General features: G+C 40.9%; 1 protein-coding gene across 7 annotated transcripts in view; it reads right to left on the reverse strand.

Annotated features, from left to right (window-relative positions):
- Positions 1–20,770, reverse strand: part of FAM49A (family with sequence similarity 49 member A) — a 54,292-nt gene extending 33,522 nt beyond the window's left edge. For 5 of the 7 annotated variants that reach the window (XM_027907786.1, XM_027907778.1, XM_027907782.1 and 2 more), the window contains exons 1-3: positions 20,641–20,770; positions 4,775–4,825; positions 2,910–2,978 (exon numbers count right to left, since the gene is read on the reverse strand). The gene's annotated coding sequence lies outside the window, so the exon portion shown is untranslated. Of the gene's footprint in view, positions 1–2,909; positions 2,979–4,774; positions 4,826–20,015; positions 20,088–20,307; positions 20,329–20,640 lie in introns of those variants that run through there. The other 2 variants (XM_027907780.1, XM_027907781.1) reach the window with 2 other exon arrangements.
- Between the last annotated feature and the right edge of the window lie 312 nt (positions 20,771–21,082).

Raw genomic sequence — 21,082 nt, forward strand, 5'->3', positions numbered from 1 at the left:
CACATTGCTTTTGGAAGAAAATGATTCCTAATTCTTGTCAATCAGTTACTATTTCAGAATATACCTAGCATCTGAAGACCTGAATCGTCATAGTTCATCATCATAGTTCATTGGCTAAATTATGTCTTCTATGGTATTATTTAATTAAGAAACTTGCCTAAGTCTGCTTAGAAAACAGGAAATTGAAAACGAAAACTAGTTTACTGTCTTCCCACCCCATGTTCTCCTTCCCCCAAGGTCATTTAAAAGCCAACACAGATCACTATAGACATGTACAAACAAAACACTTCTGTAACCAGTTATAAAATTATTTAATATGACAGGAAAATTCAAATTCTGGAGAACTAAAGCAGTATTTAATGTCATACTTTTCCAAACAGTTTTAAGGGATACTGGTCATTTAAAAAAAGGGCTACGGGATTCAGTCTTTTTCTTTGTACTGAGAGAAATGAAATCCTTGTCAAATTCCCAGCACAGCTAAGGCAGCTCACAGATATGAGCACAAAGAATTGCTTCTGCCACGTTAGTATTTAGAATTTATTATTGGCTTGTCACTGTCATATTAAGATTTGATTTTCAGAATCTTTTTTTTAAAAAAGAAAACTTTAGATGCTTCTACAGCTTGTATTTTGTCAGTCTTCTGAAAAAAACCTCCATCTTTTAAGTAATTAAAGGCATATTTAAGGGTTTCATTTGGAAAAAAAAGTCTTAATAACTGTAAAAGGTCTCCAATAGCAAACAGTTAGGACTTTAGAAATATATCAGGTAAAAAAAAACACCTAACATATTTTCCTACCAGTTGAAATTCCTACCAGTTTATTATTTCCTGCTGATGAACTCAATAAAAGCAGTGAACTGTGCTGTAGTAACATTAACTTTCCATGGAATAATATTTGAAATAATCCATAATTTAACAAATCTCTATTTCCTCATTTCACTCTCCTTTTTTCTCCTCATTTCCTGTTTCTTCTGACACGTCAAGAGTATTTATCTCCATTCCTACCATTTTTCCTTTTATTCTTCCTTTTCATTCTACTTGTTCTGTCTCTAAGATCTCAGTCCTCCCCACCCCTGGGATAGATATGCCCATGCAGAGCACTCATTTTTGAGATTCTGTCCTCTCTGGCTGAGAAGGATCATCCTGCATTTAAAAAGCAAAATGGGCCATTAATTTTAGTTTAAATGGTATTATAAAATTTAATAGGTTTGTTATAGACATAATTCCTACTTCAAATTCCATATGACTCTAACAAAATAGAAGGCTGGAAGGCATTTTAAAAGATAAAATAAAACCTGAAAAAAACCTCACAAAGTAGCTTCGTTGGTTAAGTATACAGTCCTTACAAAGTTCACATCATTAGTTTAAAAGTCAGAGAAGAATAATTTCCTACACTGCAGAAATTGTCAAAGCTCTGACTGCAGCCTTTTATCTTAATAAGTCTCTCTTGCCATCTCTCACATCTACCTCCTCCGTCGGTCCTGGGTTTATTCCTCCATCCAGTGAAATGAAACAGGAATACTGCTGTCTTTCAATGATGCTGATTCCATATCCACATCCTTTGTGGCCTTAATTAACGAATCTCTACACCTTCCAAACACTCTGCAAGTGGTTTTATTTCTTTTGAGTAAACACACACAATTACAAACACCTTTATTTTGACAGACTGCCTTGGGTTCACCTGGGCACTGTGAACCTGCTTTAAGAGAAACCCAGTCAGGCTGCCTCTACGTTGGGCTTGTTTCTACCTGCAACAAATGGAAGTTGTTGTGGTCTTTTGCCCACAGCATCGCTTGTTGGATGCCTCTCACAGCAGCTTAATTAATGACAGCATTCACTGTTGATACAGCAGGGTTAGCTTACAGAGTCCTTTCCATACTCAATGGCTTCCATCTCCGAGAAAACACCAGATCAAAACTACCATCTAGCATAGTCTCACTTCCCACAATAAAGGTATTGCCTTTCAGATCTGCAGCTTTAGATGCTTAAAGTCAACTTTCCAGTCTGTTTCACGTTTCTCAGCAGCTCAGAAGGGGCTGGCAAACAGCAGTGCTTGGGGCAGAACCAGCAGACCCACTGTCTGCGACTCGCAGTCCGGAAGCCCCAGCACAGCACTGACCTCAACTTGGCCACATGTGCAGTGTGACCCTGAGATCTCCCTTCTGTTCCTTGTAATCTATGTAGAAAACACAGATAGCCAAATTGGCACAACCTCTAGTGTTTCACTAAGAAAAAGATAATCTTCAGTGACAAATTCTGTTTTAATTACATCTACAGATCAAAACCTTCTAGTTCCTCTGCTTCTTTCTCAGTTATTGAAGTCTGCTGCTCATATATCTTCCTCATAGTCTTCCTCATATATCAAACCTTTTGTTGCAGCAGCGAGAAACAAGTTTAAAGCCAATAAAACATGTTGCCGCAGATACTGGCACTGATTTCCTTGCATTGACACCAGCACTTGTTTCAGTCTGCAGTGAGCTGATGCAGAGGTCTAAACTGACAAAAGTAATCCTCCAGGAAGCCTTTGCAATCCCACAGATTTTTCAGCAGCAAATTCCCTAAACCAGCATATCCTGCTGAGTGAAGGTGCTGATGGAAGAAAAGGGGCAAAGAGAACTCACCTGCCACTTTGGATAGCAACACGCTGATCAAACAACTACACACGCGATCATAACGATAATACTGCACGTAGATTGACCATACACTTGTTGGGGTGGTTTCTCTCAGGGAATATAAAAATTTAGGGCAACTGAACTATTATTATTTAAAAGGTCAAATAACATTGGACTCATTCAACAAAGACATAAACACTGCACAAAGCAAAGTCCAGCATATTGCACTCTTTAGCTTTCTTGCATTTCATGTACAAAAGAAAGGGGGTACTTAACATGAACACTGGGTTATGTCTTACCTAGGAATACAGTGGTTCCAATTCACATTCAAAAATCCAAAGAGGTGATGCTAAACATTCAACATCCGTCTGTCATGAAAAACATTCAAGATTACGCTTGGAATCACTGTGCTTTTCCCTATCTCAATTTTCAGATTAAACTTTCTAGTTTAAAAAGGAAATTCCCAGGAAAAATAGAAATTATTCTATTCAAAGTAAAATTTGTAACATCCAAAAATTTTTGGAGCAATACCATTAAAAAATGCAGCTGGGTTGAAACAATTAGGTACTTAAACTAAATTTTATCCCATATAATTCTGCAGAACAGGTTCAATTTAAGTTGGATTCTACAATGAGCTGTTGCAAAGGCTGGTACAACCAAAGGAAAATAATGTTTACTAATACTGGTATGCATTATATTTAGAATTAAAAGACAAAATACTGAAATCATGAAAATGAGAATACATTTCTAAAACAATTAGCAATTTAGTATAACGGCTATATTTATTTAAAACAGTATTTTATATTGAAAAAGTCCAGTTAAAGCAGCTCTAAATTCAGAAATTAATTTTCCAATCTTTTGAGATTACTGAAATGAAGAATGTAATTTAAATGCCCAATAGTAATAATTTCTTTCTGCAAGTGTTGGGGGGAGGAAAGAGTCTACTGGAAAACAAGGGGATCAGCTCCTCCATAAGGATCTGCAGGGACAACTGTTCTAATGTCACTTTTTCAACTCTCTGAGTAAAATAACTTAGATGCAAGTTTGCTTCCAGAATAAAGATGAGGGTAACAGGAAAAATAAAACCACTACAGAAAAACTCGCAAGTGAACTTCCATTTCAACCATAACCTCGATAATGCTAATAAAACTCCACAAAGACTCTTCCCAGATATTCAGGTTCACTATCCCCAAAACCTCAGAGGCCAAGACATCATGTCCATAAATCAGCTTAATTAAGTTTTGGGTTTGAAAAAACACAAAGTTGTGTTTCCGCAGCTATATTTACAAATACATGACTAAACCCTGGTTCTAATCTAATTATGTATTTTTATATTTTAAATTCAAAATAGTAAGAGTGCTTTATTTCTGCCTAAAGAGGAATTATCTTTTGAAACTCAGGGGAAGAGTGGTGTGGTGCAGACTGTTTTTTTTCCCTAAAAATACGTTCCTTACTGCAAATTATAGCAATTCATTATAAAAGCAGATTAAATTAAATCAAAATGTAACACTAATTTCCCAAGTAGAACACCCACACAGGGCACTAATTAGCAATAGCTCCTCTGTGTAAACAAATCTTTGTACCAATTAGTAGCTGGTCAAGTCAGGGAACTCCCTTTCTCTAGGGTAAAAATGTCTATTTTCAGCATTGCTTTATTTTGCTGCTGGCTGCAATTTCTCTCCAGTTCTGTTTCAATGGAAAGTATTTAGAACTTATATTTCAGAGAGTTTGATGGGAACCCAGTCAAGATTTGGGGAAAAAAAGTGCCAGTAGAAGTCCTGTAAAAATCACAGAATCAGGACTTCAAAAGGGATGAGAACAAATCCCACTCTCTGCCTAAGCCAATTCTGTCCCCAGGGATTACACAGACCAGAACAATAACAGTGAAACGACTCAAAACAAACAGTGGAGTAAATTAAAAAAGTACATGGGAAGAAGAATTCTCAGTTGTTATTCTATAATAAGAAAGGAAAACAAATAAAACCCCCAAGGCAAAAATATTATGCCCAGATAGCACTTTTGAAGCACCACTTAGATGCAACTGTAAAACTACATAATAGGATGGCATTCAAGGGGGGCTGAGTGTTCATTCATCATTGATGACATTCAAATCTGCCAGACAGCTGTTCTGTGCAAGACTGAAAGTACCAAAGTTGACTCTTACCTTGTTGAAGATGATCCAGAGCCTTCCCGATACTTAGACAGAGGCTGCAATCTGTGGATTTTAAAAGTTGTTTAAAAGGATTGTTATTAATGAAACCATTTCAATTACTAAGCAAAAATCAGAGAAGTTACTTAAATGCCTTAAATACAAAGTAATTTCCCTTTTTTTTTTTTTTTTTTAAAACAAGAGTATTCCTGCAAGGTATCTTCTACTGTGTATTACGCCCAGAGCAAAAGGTCAGTCTGTGTCTCAGCACAGACAGTGAACTACTGTTACTGTGTTTAGGACGTCCAGTTCACCCTGGAGAGTGATGCATCTTACCTACATGGGAAAGAAGATGGGAAGGAGGCATCAGAGAACAGGCAAAGCAGGAACACCTCAGGATAGGGAAAGTGCTGGCAGCACCTCACAGAACCCAGAAGCATACCTTTTCCTACAGAGCAGTTATGTAGTAAGAAACAACTTCTGACCCTCTGGCACGGCTGGGTTGCAAAACGCAGCTCTAAATATCATTGTTTTTTACAGCAGTTACTGGGTCAAGATGTAAGAAAACATGTCCCCTTCCCTCTTGACCCAACAACAAAAATGACAGTCTGAAAGACTCAGGAACTCCAGCACTAATTAAATTTATATAGAAAAATTAAATTTGGGAAACAAAAAACCAGCAGCTATCAAGAAGTATCTCCTGTTCAGCTGTATCATAAAATTACAAAAACTTACACAGAATAGCTATCCCTCAGCACAATTTAAGTAGAAGCTAGGATTAAATTAGATTTTTAACAAAATACACATTCCATTCTGGAAGCTTGCTTTTTAAGCTTTAAAAAAATTTAACACAAATACCCAAATTTCAGTATAAAACAAAATCAAACTAATGCAAAGATCCAATGGGATCTAAGGACAATGTCAGTCCAATTCACAGAGTTAATGTGATGAACCAGTATAAAGTGGGCATTAAGAAAAGACCAGATGATGCCAGGAAGCACAACTTGTTCTCAAGCAGGAACTGTGTGAAATGGGCTGCAAGGCCAGTTCATGGAGGTAACACACTTGGATTGAGAGAGATGTTGTTGAGTAGGTGAGCAAGTGCCATGGGAAGGGAAAGAGGATAAACTACTCTGCAAAGTTTCAAGTTTCCAGTTGCGGGTATTTAAAAAGGAATATTCCTTTAGAAGTGGAGATAAAGAGCCCAAAATTGATTTTCCATAGGAAAGCTGAGGGAAATGAAGAGGAAAAACACTTTAAAGTATTTATAAAATAATTAAATATAAAGATACTTCTTCCGACACTGAGACTTAACCACAGGGTGAAGAAACATCTATGAGCAATTGCTCTTCTCCTTGAGAGAATTTGCAAGTCAAAAAGAAAGGAAAGTGATCATCACTTAACATCAACAAGATAAAAATGGACAGAAAGAAATAAGACACTCTGGGAAACTTAGCAAAAACCTTAATGCTGCTTTAAGGGAAGGATATCAACAAGGAGGCAAACCATCACATATTAACATGGAAGAAAAAATTCTCTTTTCCTGTTTTGGTAACATCCAGTAAGTCAATTTATCCCTAGTTAAAATGCACTTATACAATAAAACACAGGAGTCAGTTCGGTTCCCTCAGCGTAGTAGTCTGGGGGACCTGCTGGGAGTAAAGCTTATTATCCACCCAGGGATTTGAGCAGTCGTAGTTCACAACCAATTTGACTTAAGGAAAAACACAGCTGCTATTTTGAAAGTTTCCTGCTGTGTAAGAAATAATTAAGGCTGTACGATCAGTATTCAATGAAGCATAAATAGCAAAGATGCAAAATTAATTCTATTTGCAAATAAAGAGTTAAGTGGAGCCGCATTACACAATGGACTACGTAATGTTGTAGTTCAAAGGCAAAACAGAAGAGTTAAATAAGATGAAGCGTGCGTCAGAGGCCAGACTCTCAATCCTAATCCAACCGCAATATTATTTCATGTTTTAGAAGTCCTTTACTCAAGAACTAGAAAGTACAAGTTCCAAAATCAAGCAAAGAATTATATTCTGATTTAAGATACAAAAAATAAAAAAGGAACAGCAGCTAAACACACTTATCAATGTGTATACTGAAAAAGCACAGACTCATTAAAACCTTTATTACCAAGCTGGTACTACTTAAATATTATGCAGATAGATGCAAATGATGTTGATGGCAGTGCAAGTAATTCAGGGAAGCTCATCCTTAGAGCATCCTGACCTGAGCTTCGATTCTCTACCCACACAACCCTCACACCACAAACTGCATCAGATAGCAGGAATTCTCAGTGCAGGAATAGCACTTAGCCTGTCACTGTCCATGCAGGGACTGAGAGCTTAGTTTCTGACCACTGGACCATTTCCAGGCAGAGGAATACATGGCAAGTTCATCAGGACGCCCACGCCATCCCAACAGCTATTCCTCAAGTACTACAGAAGGTGGTGAGACAGATGGTTGTGCTCCACGGACTAGAGTCAACCCTTGAGTTGTCTGTTGGACCAGACACTGTTAAGTCATTAGGACTCTAATAGCTTTAACACTGCTTAAAGAAAAAAAACTACCCACACACAAAACTTCACACCCTTCTGTTTTTGCTAAATATAATGTTAGACTTGCATCTCCTTGACAAAGGCAAACAGACAATTAGCAGAAAAGGGCTGAGACATTTGCTTAAGACACAGATTCCCCAGGGAAAACCTAAAGATCATGCCAACTCAGGTTTGTGCTAGTAGGTTGCTGCTGCTCCTTTAGCTAACAGAAGGCAAAGCTTAGGTCAGGGATAAATTTTACTCTACTGTCAAGATATACATCCTTTCGTTGAGGACACTGTACATGCCATCTGCTTACACTGAATTTATTCATTTTGATTTAAAATGCCAGGCCATAATTCTTCAAAAATACATATATTTTTTTAAGCAATTGCTTTCAAAGTTGCTGATTATAGCTGTATATTCCCTGGGGTTTATCTTACCAAAAAATATTGGGAAACGCAATTATTCTATGATTTTAAGTTGCTCTGGATTATTTTTCCTGCTTTCTAGATACAACCTCTCACTTCCAGGCTTGAAAGAATTTTTTCTCCTACCTTTCAAAGACAATGCTGCCATTTCTTTCTTTCCCAAAGAAGCTTCTGAATCCCAGCTTCCTGGAAAGCAGGATCTGTGGCCATATATATGTCAGAAAATAAAACAGACCAAGGCACACAGACACACTCTGGGCTCGGAACCAACAAACATGGTACAGCTTGTAGCTGAACAAGTAAAATTCTATTCCTCCAAAACAGCCTGGCCAGATCCAAACAGCCTTTTGGAAACGGTCCATCTCTCTCCTAACCCCAGAACTATGCTTGGGCATTATCTGGAGAGTGTTAGTTGGCACAGGACAAAACTGTGTCATGAGCAGTACTAAAAATGTAACAGTAGAGCTGCATGCCATATTCACTCCTTATTTAGTTCCTACTATGAACATGCATCACAAATACAGTACCCAGCTGCTTCTGGAGAACATCATTTTTAGAAGTTAATTCCATAAGCAGCCAAATGCATTTCAGAATTAACAGGTCACCTTTTCAAGGCTTTATAGCTCCTGGCTTTAATTCACATCCTCACCTAGGTGGCTGTTGCTTTCAAACCAAGGGAACAGAAAAACATAAACATGTAACAGTTGGGCATTTGTGTTTCCACGTGCATTACATGCAGCACACGTGAAAATTTGCACTCTATAGGTTTTTGGAGATTTTTAATGTGTTCAGGCAGATTGAACACGAGTATCTGACTTCTCAATTTCGGCAAGCCTGGATTGCTGCCAGTAGAACATTGGCCCTGACTGTCAGCTGGTATAGAGTGGGCATAGCTCTACTGACAGCATCCCAATGAATAGCAGCTGAGACTCTGCTTCCCCAAAGCTCACTCACATTTGTGTGATGGACAAGGAAGAAATTCACCTTACCAAGATCAGCATTTTTGGTTTTTTCTGTGTTTTTTTTTCAATAATTCACAAAGTTGTAAATGTCTTCACAAATTTGTTTCTCTCTTCTAAGGCAGAAATCCCAACTTATTTACTTAAAAAAAATTATTGCAAACATTTACCCTTATTTTGCACAAAAAAGAACACAAGGAAGAAGTTCTTGTAAACACAAGAGAGGCACATAAAATTTTTCCAAAGAAAAACACAACTACCATGGTGCAAATCTGGATGTAAATATTATACTTGGCAAAAATTACTGTGTGTAGAACCTCATATAGATGTGATTATGCAGTGTCATGGGGTACCAAAAAATCATCCAGACAGTACAAAAACATTTACTCCTTTTACAGCCGCTGACCTAAAGATGATGTTTATCCAGTCCCAATTCAGCTTACTTTGTTGTCTTAAAAGTGTGAGGATAATGTATATTGGGTTTCCATGGCAAGGGTTTTAGGAATGAGGTGGAGGGGAACAGGACAGGATGACACAACACAACACTGGCCAAGGCCAAGCCCATCAGCAATGGTGCAACACCTCTGGGATAAGGGTTATGAAGGTGGAAAAAAACTGCTGCAGAACAGCAGCCTGAGAGACAAGTGAGAGCAACAACCCTGCAGATCCCAAGGTCAGTGTAGGAGGAGGGAGCAGAGGTGCTCAAGGGGCCAGAGCTGAGATTCCCCTGCAGAACATGATGAGGCAGCTGCGTCCCTGCAGCCCATGAACATCCATGGGGGAGCAGAGATCCACCCTCAGCCTGGGGAGGACTCCACTCCGGAGCAGGTGGATGGATGCTCAAAAGATTCTGACCTCATGGGAATCCCATGCTAGAGCAGGCCCATGGCAGGACATGTGGACCCGTGGAGAGAGGAGCACATGCTGGAGCAGGTTTACTGGCAGGACTTGTGACCCCACAGGGGACCCACATTGGAGCAATCTGCTCCTGAAGGACTGCATCCTGAGGGAGGGATCACATTGGAGCAGTTCATGAAGAACTGCAGCCTGTGGGAAGAGTTCACATTTGAAAAGTTCATGAAGGACTGTTTCCCGTGGGAGGGACCCCACGGAGCAGGGGAAGAGTGTGACGAGGATGGAGTGGCAGAGGTGTGCTGAACTGACTGCAACCCCCATTCTCCATCCCCCTGTGTAGCTTGAGGGAAAGAGCCAGAGAATTTGGGAGTGAAGTTGAGCCCAGGAAGAAGGGAGGAACGGGGGGGAAGGTGTTCTAAGATTTGAGTTTATTACTTATTATCCTACTCTGACTTGATTAAGTTAAACTAATTTCTCCAAGTCTGTTTTGCCTGTCACAGTCACTAGTGAGTGATCTCTCCCTGCCCCTATCTCGACCCAGAAGCCTTTCATTATGTTTTCTCTCCCCTATCAAGCTGAGGAGGACAGTGACAGAGCAGCTTCGGTGGGCACCTACCACCCAGACAGGGTCAACCCACCACAGTATTGACAAAACTGCTTATTACTCTGTCAAACCTTGACCACCCATTTATAATCATTGGAGTACTGGCTGCCAATCTGGTCCAGTGAGTTCACCTAATCATCCACCTAATAACCATCTGCTCCAACCTAATAGTCCCATATGATGAACTCCCATACCCTGATTTACCCGGGAATACTTTAATCATAGTGCCTTGAACTACAGGTACAATTTCAGTCTTCCAAAGAGATAAAAAATGACAAATTTATCTCAACAGTGACATCAACACCCGACTAAAGACTATCATTCCAGTTAACCAAAAAACCATCAGATTTTTCAAGAAAAACAACCAAAAGCCCACCCACATATGCAAAGTAACAAATTTATTAAATCCCAGTGATGATAACATTGCAGGCATGAGACAGACATCTGTTTTTCACAGATCCTGGCCTACATCCTAGTTCTGATGTGAAAAAAAACCCAAAACAACAGCTAAAAAGAAGAATTAAAAAATTCCTTTAGATTCAGAATTAGTATGATCTTTTCGTTTTGTTCCCAGGATACCTACAGTGACACTAGAAAAGGGTGATGCCAGGAAATGACTGTTCATTAAGATCTTAATTTTCTCCAGCTCCCTTTGGGCTCCTTGATAAAATGCTTCATTTCATATGAAAGTAAATGTCTGGGTCGAAGATCTCCACTTTTCATAGCTGTTAAAGAAAAAATTCTGGTTTATACAGACGCATCCAGTCTACTGTGATTTCTAAAACATCTTGTGTTGGACTGAGCAAGAAGCATGACAGCTGATTTATGTGCCCCCATGTCAAATCGTTTTGCAGCATCAGTAAATAAAGGGAACATACAAGGCTGACTAAACCCAAGCTGATCAATACTGTGAATCATCGACTCAGAGATGGCTTTGAACACACATGCAGGACATCAGCTGGCAGCATGGTTGGAGCTGATCATCCTGGTGCTGGTAGAACCAGAAGCCCATCACACACCACCTAGTAACCCATGCTAGAAGTTGGGTGGAACTCATTTAGAGCTATTAATTGCCTTCGCTCTATGGAGAAAATGTGACCCTCATCAGTGGGAAGGCTGTGCTTTTTCTCAGAATATATCAAAGGAAGTCAGACAACTCTTGCTCTACAGTACACTGAGAGTCACTGTGAAACTGCAGAGTAAGCAAGCTCACGGACTTCTCGCAAAGACACAGAGTTGTTCAGATTTGTTCTCTGCGTAAGTCTTCAGAGAATCACCCAGTTAGTCTGTTTTCTGGAAAAGCTGGAGATGAAGCTTTTTAACAGTGCAAAATTAAGCAATGAATTCAGGCATGCCTACCTACAGTCACTGGCACAAGATGGGAGAATACCACATACAGTCATTCCTCAACAACCAGCAGGAAAGTGTCTGCAGGTTTGGAGGACAGCCTAATCCCTAAGAACTGGGGCTATCTCCTTTCCAAACACATTTATATCCGGCTTCCCTTTAGAATCTTTCATCCGTGCAGAAAATAAAAAAAAAAAAAAAAAAAAAGAAGTTATTAAAAGAATGAAATGTCTTACTTCAGTGTCAGCTGAAGGAAATACTACCACATGCTTTGCTAGTAATACCACATTAAAACACAGAAAGCAGAATGTCTTGTACCATGTACAAGAAACAAAGCTACCTGAATAATTCCTCCCCAGCCCCACCCCCCCCGCCACCTCATCTTGTGATTCTCTCTAAAGCAAGTCATATGGCAGCACTTTTCTCCTTTTATGGGCAAAAAAAAAAGGAGAAAGGAAGTCAGCAGCCGAGCAGGACTGCAGTGCCACATGAATCAAGCAGCTCAGAGCTGGGCTATTCCTCACTCATACCTACCTCGGTGCATTATGGATATACACCCTGAAAGAGGGACACTATGAATCAACTGCCATTTAATGCATATATAATTACATGTCACTGAGTGTTTCACGCTGAACTCATTACTATAGAATGTATTAAAAACCAAAGGATAGAAGGCATGTAATATATTTGCATTTGCTTATCTACCATCTCCTCCCTTTGTGTGCATGTCCTGTCAATAGCAGGCAAAGCCCTTCTTTAGGAAACAGTTGTAGTGATAGTGTGACACTGAGCAGCAATTAAAATTATGGTGCTTTCTGCTGCATGAATTTCCATGTGTCCCACACTGCTCCAGTGCCCATCACCCACACCCAGCTCAGTCCTTCTCTTCAGCCGCTCTACAAGACTTCAGGGAAAGTTATTCACGATCCAACTCAGCAAATTTGGCTTTATTTTTTGAGAGAGAGAACTGTGGAAATTTCATTAGCTCAATTTCAGGAAAAGGTAAATGATACACAAAATTCCCTATGTATCAGGCAAAAAAAAAAAAAAGGAATAAAAGCCTTGTTGTTATTTTATCAATAGAAAGAAAGAAATCATTGTTTCTGCCCCAATAACCAATACCGGACAATATGAGGACTCTTGTCCATAAACATCTACAGTACTGAAAAATTGTAAAGACACTCACCTCCTCTCCAGGCTGGGAGGTGATGGGGTCAAGAATTTGTAAGAACTTCCCTCTCCTGCCCTAGCACAGGCAACAGGATCCATCAGCCAGATCACCATTGTGTACCCATGGCCACCCGCAGCACACCTGCTGTGGAGTCTGGGAACAGACTTGTCAGTCCTACAGGTACCCAACCTCCATTCAGAGCCTCCTTGCTTTCCCTCAGCTGTTTATGTGCAGTCATTCCGAGTGTTATCTGACTATTACAACTTAATTTGACTATTACAACTTAAACTTGACTACTTTATTTGGGAGTGATCCTGAAAACAACTGAATTCAATTACATGAGCTATGCTTGCTGGGTCACAGCCCACGCACTGAAGTTAAAATGCAGATAAGCATTTCCAGGGTCAGAGGCCCTGTCCTTAAAAACTTTTTTTTTTTTTTTTAAGGAAGGAAACAGTCTCCCTGGTTATCAGATCATTATCAGGTCAGATCAGATGGCCAAAACAGCAGAGTTCAGTAAAGAGTTTAAAATAATCTCATCATTTTTTGAAGTTCAGCACTGCTCTTACATAGAACATGTAATTTTTGGTAAATATATACATTTAATGTATATATTCCTTACTGTTAAAGATGAATCATTTATTCCTTGGAAGCTTTGAAGTGTCATGAGAATGTATTTAATTCACTCTTGACAAATGTTATTTCATTATAAACATGGACTGTTTCTTTAAAAAATAGTATTTTAACCTGTAGGTGTCCCTTTGCCTTATGAATAAATTAGAAGACATTGAATAACAGCAACCGCCAAAGTACAAACACTTTATTACAATTGTGGTGACTCAGACTGTCAGGATTTGGCAGCCCACAGTGTTCCTCAGCAGCAGAACAAAAGGGGATTTTTTTTTTTGGCAGTTTTACTTTTAGTTCAGTAAAGGACAACATGATACTGTCTGTGCCCTCATAAATCAAAACCTCAGTAAAACAAAGGCATAAGTAGCTGAAGCTCAATCACTTTGTCTCTCACAGTATAAAAATGGACAAAAAAATAGATGTATACTATCCATACATCTAAGGCCTCTAATACATGTGCTCTCCCCTTGTCTTTTGGGGAAAAAAAATAAATAAAAGTAGTCCTATTATCTAGTTGGAGAAATATCAATCAGTTCTACAGGCAACACAATCTCACAAAACCTCAAGATCAGGAATTATTTTCTGTTTTCCTGTTGAATATGAGAGATGTTGATAAAAAATTTTAAGTGGATTTTTTAACCTCTTCATTAATTAAAAATATAAACCCCATAGACCTAAGTATCACGCTATAACAAAATCTTTCAAGTATTCAGAGCATAAAACACATTTTGAGAGGGACTCATTTTCTAGCATCCCCATCATGATCTCATCTGGAATAGCAAACTGTCCCCATAGTAATTGGTATTACAGAGCCCTGATGAAGCATAGCCTTGTGAGAGCGTGAGGGAAGTGCTCCAGTCCTACAAGGCTTTTATGCTTTAATAATAAAAACATAGGCAAAACAGAGAATTAGCAGATCCAAATTCCTCTTCCATCAATGATCAGGGAGAGGATTACAGACTTATTTCCAGATGCTTCTAAAGATGCCAACGTCCATCATGAAATCTTTATCTGAAGGAGTCGCCAACTGCCTACAGATGATCCTTGAAGCAGAGCACTGTGCAATTGCAGAGCTATACAGTACAGGGAGTCAGACCATATATATGTGGGTGGAAGAAAGTATAACTGCGACAAAATTAGACTATTCCTGGAAATAAATGTAACAAATTTAACAACCTAGCCTTCTCAAATCTAAATAGGTCTGAACAACTCTGAGAAATACTATTATAGAATTTCCCCCCCACCATCGCTTCCCTCCCCAGTACCCACAGCATTATAGGAATCCCCTCCAAAAAATTAGGACCAACAGATCACCTGCACTAAATAAATACCACTCTGCATCTCCTATGGAAGCTAATTAAACACAATTCTAGAATCAATTTACTGGAGATAGGATCATACAGAACAGTTATCAGAGAGAATTTTCCTTCTCCAAAACCAATTCTGCTCTGTAAGTGGCACCATCACTCAGCATTTCCATACCAGCTAATAACAGTAATGAATTTTTGCCCCACAGCTCTACACCATTATTAACATGCATGAGAGAAACCAGAAGATGAACTTTCTCCCCCTCTTCCCAGAAAGCCATTAACTCAAGCTAACCTTTCAGATTTAATCTGGGACAGCTGCAAAATGAAAATTATAATGATCAAGTTAGGTATTAAATACACTCACAATAAAGAAAATAAAACAGAAAGCAGGTTATCTTTGAAAAACAAGAAAACAAGCCCTTCCTCCCACTTCTTAGTCTAACCACATTCAGCCTAGGCAACAATAGTCTTAGGACTACTGAGCTCAGTTCAGCTGCAGAGGCAAATAGTACTGAGCTGTTTTAAAATATCCCACCTTACTGGCAGGCACTACAGGACATGGATCCATGCAAGACATGGGTCTCCTGGCTGCCTCACATCTGCACCAAGATGTAGTGGATGTCATAAAGCATCTCATCAAGGACAAGACACCTGCACTGGACAACTGAATCAAACTAGACTTAAACTGTGTTCTAAACCCAAACTAAAGACCTTCTCCTGGAGTCCTCAGGCCAAACTCTGGCCTTCTATACCGCCTCCCTGCCCCTCGCCAATCTACACTCTTAGATTTATTAGTCCATATGAGTCTAGAAGCAGAAATAGGACTGAACAGGAGAATTTTGAGCATGGCTACAACAAATCTGGGTAAGGGAAAGTAAGATAACTGGTATAGTAAGCAGGAAACCATCTAACCTAGTAGGTAAAGTTGTGAAGACTCTACCTTAAACTGATGTCTCCTATTCCTGGATGCTCAAGAGGCACCTATTATTAAAAAGGGTTGTAAAACCCTCAGGCCTCCCCAGGAACAAGATACAAAGTTATTCCTTTCACAAGCTCCCGAGGAAAGGAGTGATGCAATTCTAAAGTTTCGGATGAGAGGGCAGGAGCATATCCTCAAGCACCATCGAGCAATTTAAAAGCATCAGGAAAGCAACCACAGAGGAAGTAAAAGTGGGTGGTAGTCTCTTTTCAGGTTGAGAGACTGGCTCCCAACCACATCTCTGCGAACCAGGGTAGTGCCCTAAACCACAGCCTATAGTTTGTCCTAAGACTATTCCTGCTGAAGCCATGAAATGGAAAAATATTTACTGGATGAAACAATGCAACACCTATAGAAACCAGATTTCCCTCACCTGAGTGCCTTAATCACAGGGCAGGAGTCACTCTCCCTCTGGCCTAATTATTGTTTAGGGTGTTTTTCAAAGTAACACAGTTGCAGGTGAACTAAAGGACAGCTTATGAGATGCTGCTTGTTGCACTCTCTTGGGAAGAGGGTGACGTGAGCTAAAGGTACTTAAAGCTGAAAAGAGGACAGAGAATCAAGCACCACATTTAATGAGTATGGGATGCAACTAACGCAACATCAAACAAAGAGAAGACAGAGAGACTAACATCACTGCAAATGATGTCTACCTCTGGTTTGAGGAAGAATGCATTCATTTCTTAGCAAAACAGGCTTTTCAAATCCTGAGGAAACATTTCCATCTCTGGATGCCAAATGCAGTGAGGCAGGAGAGATTTGCCACTCTCCAGAACAGTCTCGGTGGTAAGAGCTCTGGATGGATGCAGAAATGAAGCTCTGTGCATCTCATTTTCTTCACAGTAAAACATGTAGAAAAGTGTGCTTTCAGACAGGGGTTTTAAGACCATCAACCTTAGCTTTGAGGCATCTAATTGTAAAATAGGCCACTCAAATAATTTATGAATTCAAGCAGTAATACAGTAGGGAAAAGGATTTCCCCCCCTGCCCAAATCCCATAAATTATATATAAAAAAGCTTCTAACAACTATTTAAATTTTAAGTTAAACCAATGTGTATCAGAGAGATATGGAAGAGTACAGTCAACGTAAGTCTACTCATCCCCTTAAAAACACCACACCACCTCCAGTGTTATCAAATTGTGAAAACTCATCCAGAGCTCACCACAGACAAATGGGATCAAACTCAAGATCCCAGTACGCTCCATGCCACAATCTAGACAAGGAAACTCCCATGCCATATTGATGCTCTTCAACATGCCTGAGGGACACATGCTCATGAATTATATTTATTAACCCAAGCCTTGAACCAAACCAGATCAGCACACATAACACCACTGGAAGGTTCCACCAGGCTACTGGAACCTTCAAAATCAACCTTTCACATGTTACAAATGTCATAAGTTCCTCACACAGATTTACTCAAAAATAAGTCTGGTACTTGTGCATTAGCTTTACTTTTTGCACTGCCAGTTATCCAAACCATGATGTTAAAAGTCAACCTGTCCACTATGAACAGCACTACAGAAGTACTGTTGTCATGGATAGGGGGGAAAAAAAAATGCAAAAAGAAGTCCCACAGAACACTGGTTTTGTAGTCTATTGAGAAGTTCATAAATTAGACAAGAGTATTTCAGCTGTTAGCAGGCAAAAGTTACTGTTCCTAAGTAAAGGTAAAGCTGACCGATGTTTAACTAAATCTCATGGTTAGCATTATTTCCAAACATTTTAAATCCACAATACTAAATAAAACTCTTTCAAGCGTGTCAGTGCTGCACTGGGTCACATCTGTCCTAAAAGGTATTTGTCCTATATCTATTACTGTTGTTTTTTCTGCAGAATCAACTACTGCTACCAGCTTAAACTAAAAACTTCTATAAGAAGTAAGTAACGATTGAAAATAAGACACACTTTTCATTTTAATTGGAAGTGGGAATCACAACTTTGTGAAAGCAGAAGAATGGCAAAATTCTTGGTACTTCATAAGAATTTGGATCTGTACATCTCGTATCATTGATATTGCTCTCATCATCATTCCCAGCAGCGCATAGCAGCTTCTATTACAATTTTAATTTAAACAACAAAATTAAAATTTATGACTGCATTTTTTGCAGCTCTCAAGCTGCCCCATATATTAAGTATTATAATTCATGCCTCTCAAACTGCTTTCTCTGATTTAGTGTTACTGTTTTGCATTCCTAGATAACATGAGTAGAAAGCACTGCTAAAAGAATGATTGGTAATATTGAAATGGATCCAAATACATTCTGAATTCAGTACAGAGGAAACACTAAAAGCTTTTGGCTCCTTCAAATCAACATACATTGCTGGCATGCATATGCCCCTGTCCACTGATGTTGTAGGTCACATTGACATACTCAGTTTGTCTCCAGGGATTTAACAGGAGACCTAATGGTGTCTGGATCGTATACAGGTTTTGGATATAGAATAGTATTTTTCTGGTTTGTATAAAATCTGAATTGAATTATCAAGTTCATGTGCTGCTGCATGTCGTATGAACCTAGTGCTAAAGAATGCCAGTGACTCTATTACAGTTTCTCTAAAAGCTCTAATTAGAAGGGTATTTGAAAACAGAAATACAATTGACTAAAGAGGTCTTACTTGCAGTATCTGTACATCTACAAAATATTATTTCTGTCAAAGTACCAGAATTGTTATTCTTCTAAATAACATCTCGTATTATTGACAGACATTTTAAGCTCTCGTTTTGTATAACGTGCAAATCTGCAACATACTGCACATGCAAATCCTCAGTGTCTTTGTGAGGCTACCATACTGCTGAGGCCAAGATATTTCAGCCTGACAAAACAGTGTCAAAAATGATGTCATGAGGACAAGCTAAGCACACTAACAATGAATTATCTTCTCAGCACTGTAAAATTCTCTAATAGACTCACTATTATGGCAAAATGACATCTGCTGACAGTAACTATGCAGTAGTATCCAAGATGATCACCAGTTTTCCTTTTTGACCTAATCAAGGGGTCTTTTTACTTTAATTACTGGCATATATTGCCTTTTAAATCACTTGTTGTTTGTTTATTTTGTTTTTAATAAAGAACAGAAGTTCACAGGAAAAAATGCATCACTGCAAAAACAACACAGAAGGGCACTAAAAAAGTACAGAGCAGAATACAATTAAACATTGCACAGTCTTTGAGAAACCACAACTCAGAAAACCTTGTAACTTTGAAAACCAGTAACTCAGAAAGCCTTAGTTATGTTTGCCATAGTTTACATAGAGCGAAACTTTAAAGACCAGATAAACTATACTACAGTTGTTCAAAGCTGAAGAATTTTATACTTAGTTGCTACCTTACACTTTTTATTAACCTAAGTCAAACCCTTCATGATATTGATCTGTAATTTCATTTCATTAAAACTTTTTTTTTTTTTTTTTAAAGTCTATCCTAGAAAGCAGTAGGGTTTTATCATTACTTTTTATTTTGGGCCTAATGAGGTGGGAGAGTGGGGGTAGTACAGGAGAGTAGAAAGGATATTTAAACATGAGAAGTTACAAGGTTTATCTTTTGTATTACTTTTAAAAAATACATTGCTGATGTATCAGTCTTCGTAACATGTTATAAAAACACAAAAGTTACCATAACAGAGAAAAGGGAAGTATCAGCTTGGTTCTTCCCTGTGTAATATGAGTTGGGGTATTTTTGTAGAGCTGTGCTGAGCACATGAAAATCTCTGCCCACAAGGGAACCTCATGTCACGACAGTATTTTATTCCAGATCTGCCCACCTAAGAGTTCATTTGCAAAGTCGTTTTCATGTTTTTCTGACCTTGCAGATGGTCAAAACAGAAGAAGCAATGAAAACACACCTCTGTCCCCCTTAACTTACCCTTTCCTCATACACATACAAACTGCCCTTAAAACTGGTAAACAAAATCAAAGAGCACAAAGATGGGCTGTATGACAATCAGAGACTACCAGGAACAGGCTGGAAATCAACTCACATCACCACCCTCGGCAAGTTATTAGCAGCACCACTGAAAGCCTGTGCATTTAAGAGCCTCGCTGTGTTGCCAGCAAATTATGGAGCATTCGATTTTACACAGTGACATCATGTAATATCGAGACCTTAGCACAGCAAACTCCACATAAATAAAATTAAAGCTAAACGGTGTTAAAATCAAATTAGGGGAAAAATAATAATAGGAAGAATAGAGGCAAGCGTGGTATCTGTTCACTGTAACACCTCTCAATATGGACAGCGATTCTAACGATAGAAAGGCAGCACTACAGAGCATATTTTTCATCTCTCGTCTAGGTACATCCCTCTGGAAACACCACACTTATGCCACCCCGCATCCAGCAACTACCAGCAGCTGGAGCAGAAAGTTTTCGGTATAATCAAAGTTTGAAGCTTAATCTCCCTTTCTTCCCCCAGTACTCACTCCAGTCAGGAACAGCGGCGCGCTGTGTGACCAACACCCTGGGCCAGCGCTGGAGTGCGGCCGGGCTGCCCCGGGCCGGGTCCCCGCACGGGCGCTGCTCGTCCCCGCGGCCACTCCGGCACCACCCCCGGCAGCGACAACCCGGACACTTCCACCCAGGAGGGACAGTGGCTGGGGAAGCGTTTTCCCACGCTGGGGCGAGGCCAAGCGGGGAACCTCCACTGGGGTTCGCATCGCACCCGATGCCTCTCCCGACGCGGCTGGGGGCGAATGCAGCCCCCCCGGCTCTCACCGCCGCGGTGCCGCGGGCGCTGGCAGCGCTCCGGAGACGGCGCTTCCCAGGCAACAGTTGGCCGTGTCCCCTCCGTGTCCCCCTGCGCCGACGCCGCGGTGCGGTGCGAGGGGCACTGCGGGGAGGGCGACTCGGGGCCGGGCAGCGGGCACAAAGGCGGCTGCGAGGGCTCGGGGAGCGCAGGAACCCCGGGGCTGCAGCGCGCCGTCCCCGCCCCGCCGCCGCGGGGTGATGCGGGGGCGCCGAGCGAAGAAGCGGCAGAGGCAGCTCAGCCCGCCCACCCCCGGGTAGCCCCCGGGCGGGTGACGGCCCCCAGTGCCTCTCCGCCCTTACCTGAGCCGCCCGTCGCCGCTGCACGCTGCAGGGACCTTCGTCCATCCCCCGCTGCCCCTACGAGTCAGCCGCCGGCGCTGCGGCGCGGCCCAGCCCGCCCGGCCCAGCGCGACGCTGTGGCAGAGCCGCCCCGCCCCGCCCCGCCCCGCGGTGGCTGCGTGCGGCTCCCGCCGGCGGCCGCTCCGGGCGCGGCTCCCCCGGACCCGCCTCCCACCGCCCCGGGCTGGGGGGGCGAGGCGCCCTCCGAGGGGTGGTTGATGGGGGATGGGTCCCTCACCCCTGCACAGACCGTCCGTGGGGTTCCCCTGGCTCCGCAGTTCGGGACTTCGCGACGTCCGCTTGGGAATAAGGGCATGGCAGCAAGCGGCTGTCACCCCCCCCGGGGACATCGGCCAAAACCCGTCTGACCCAAACCCGCCCCATTCCCCTCTCCTTCCAACCC

Source organism: Empidonax traillii, unplaced genomic scaffold, assembly GCF_003031625.1.
Source record: "Empidonax traillii isolate 1590-97213 ecotype Southwest subspecies unplaced genomic scaffold, ASM303162v1 scaffold1544:size148901, whole genome shotgun sequence".
Classification (NCBI taxonomy): domain Eukaryota; kingdom Metazoa; phylum Chordata; class Aves; order Passeriformes; family Tyrannidae; genus Empidonax; species Empidonax traillii.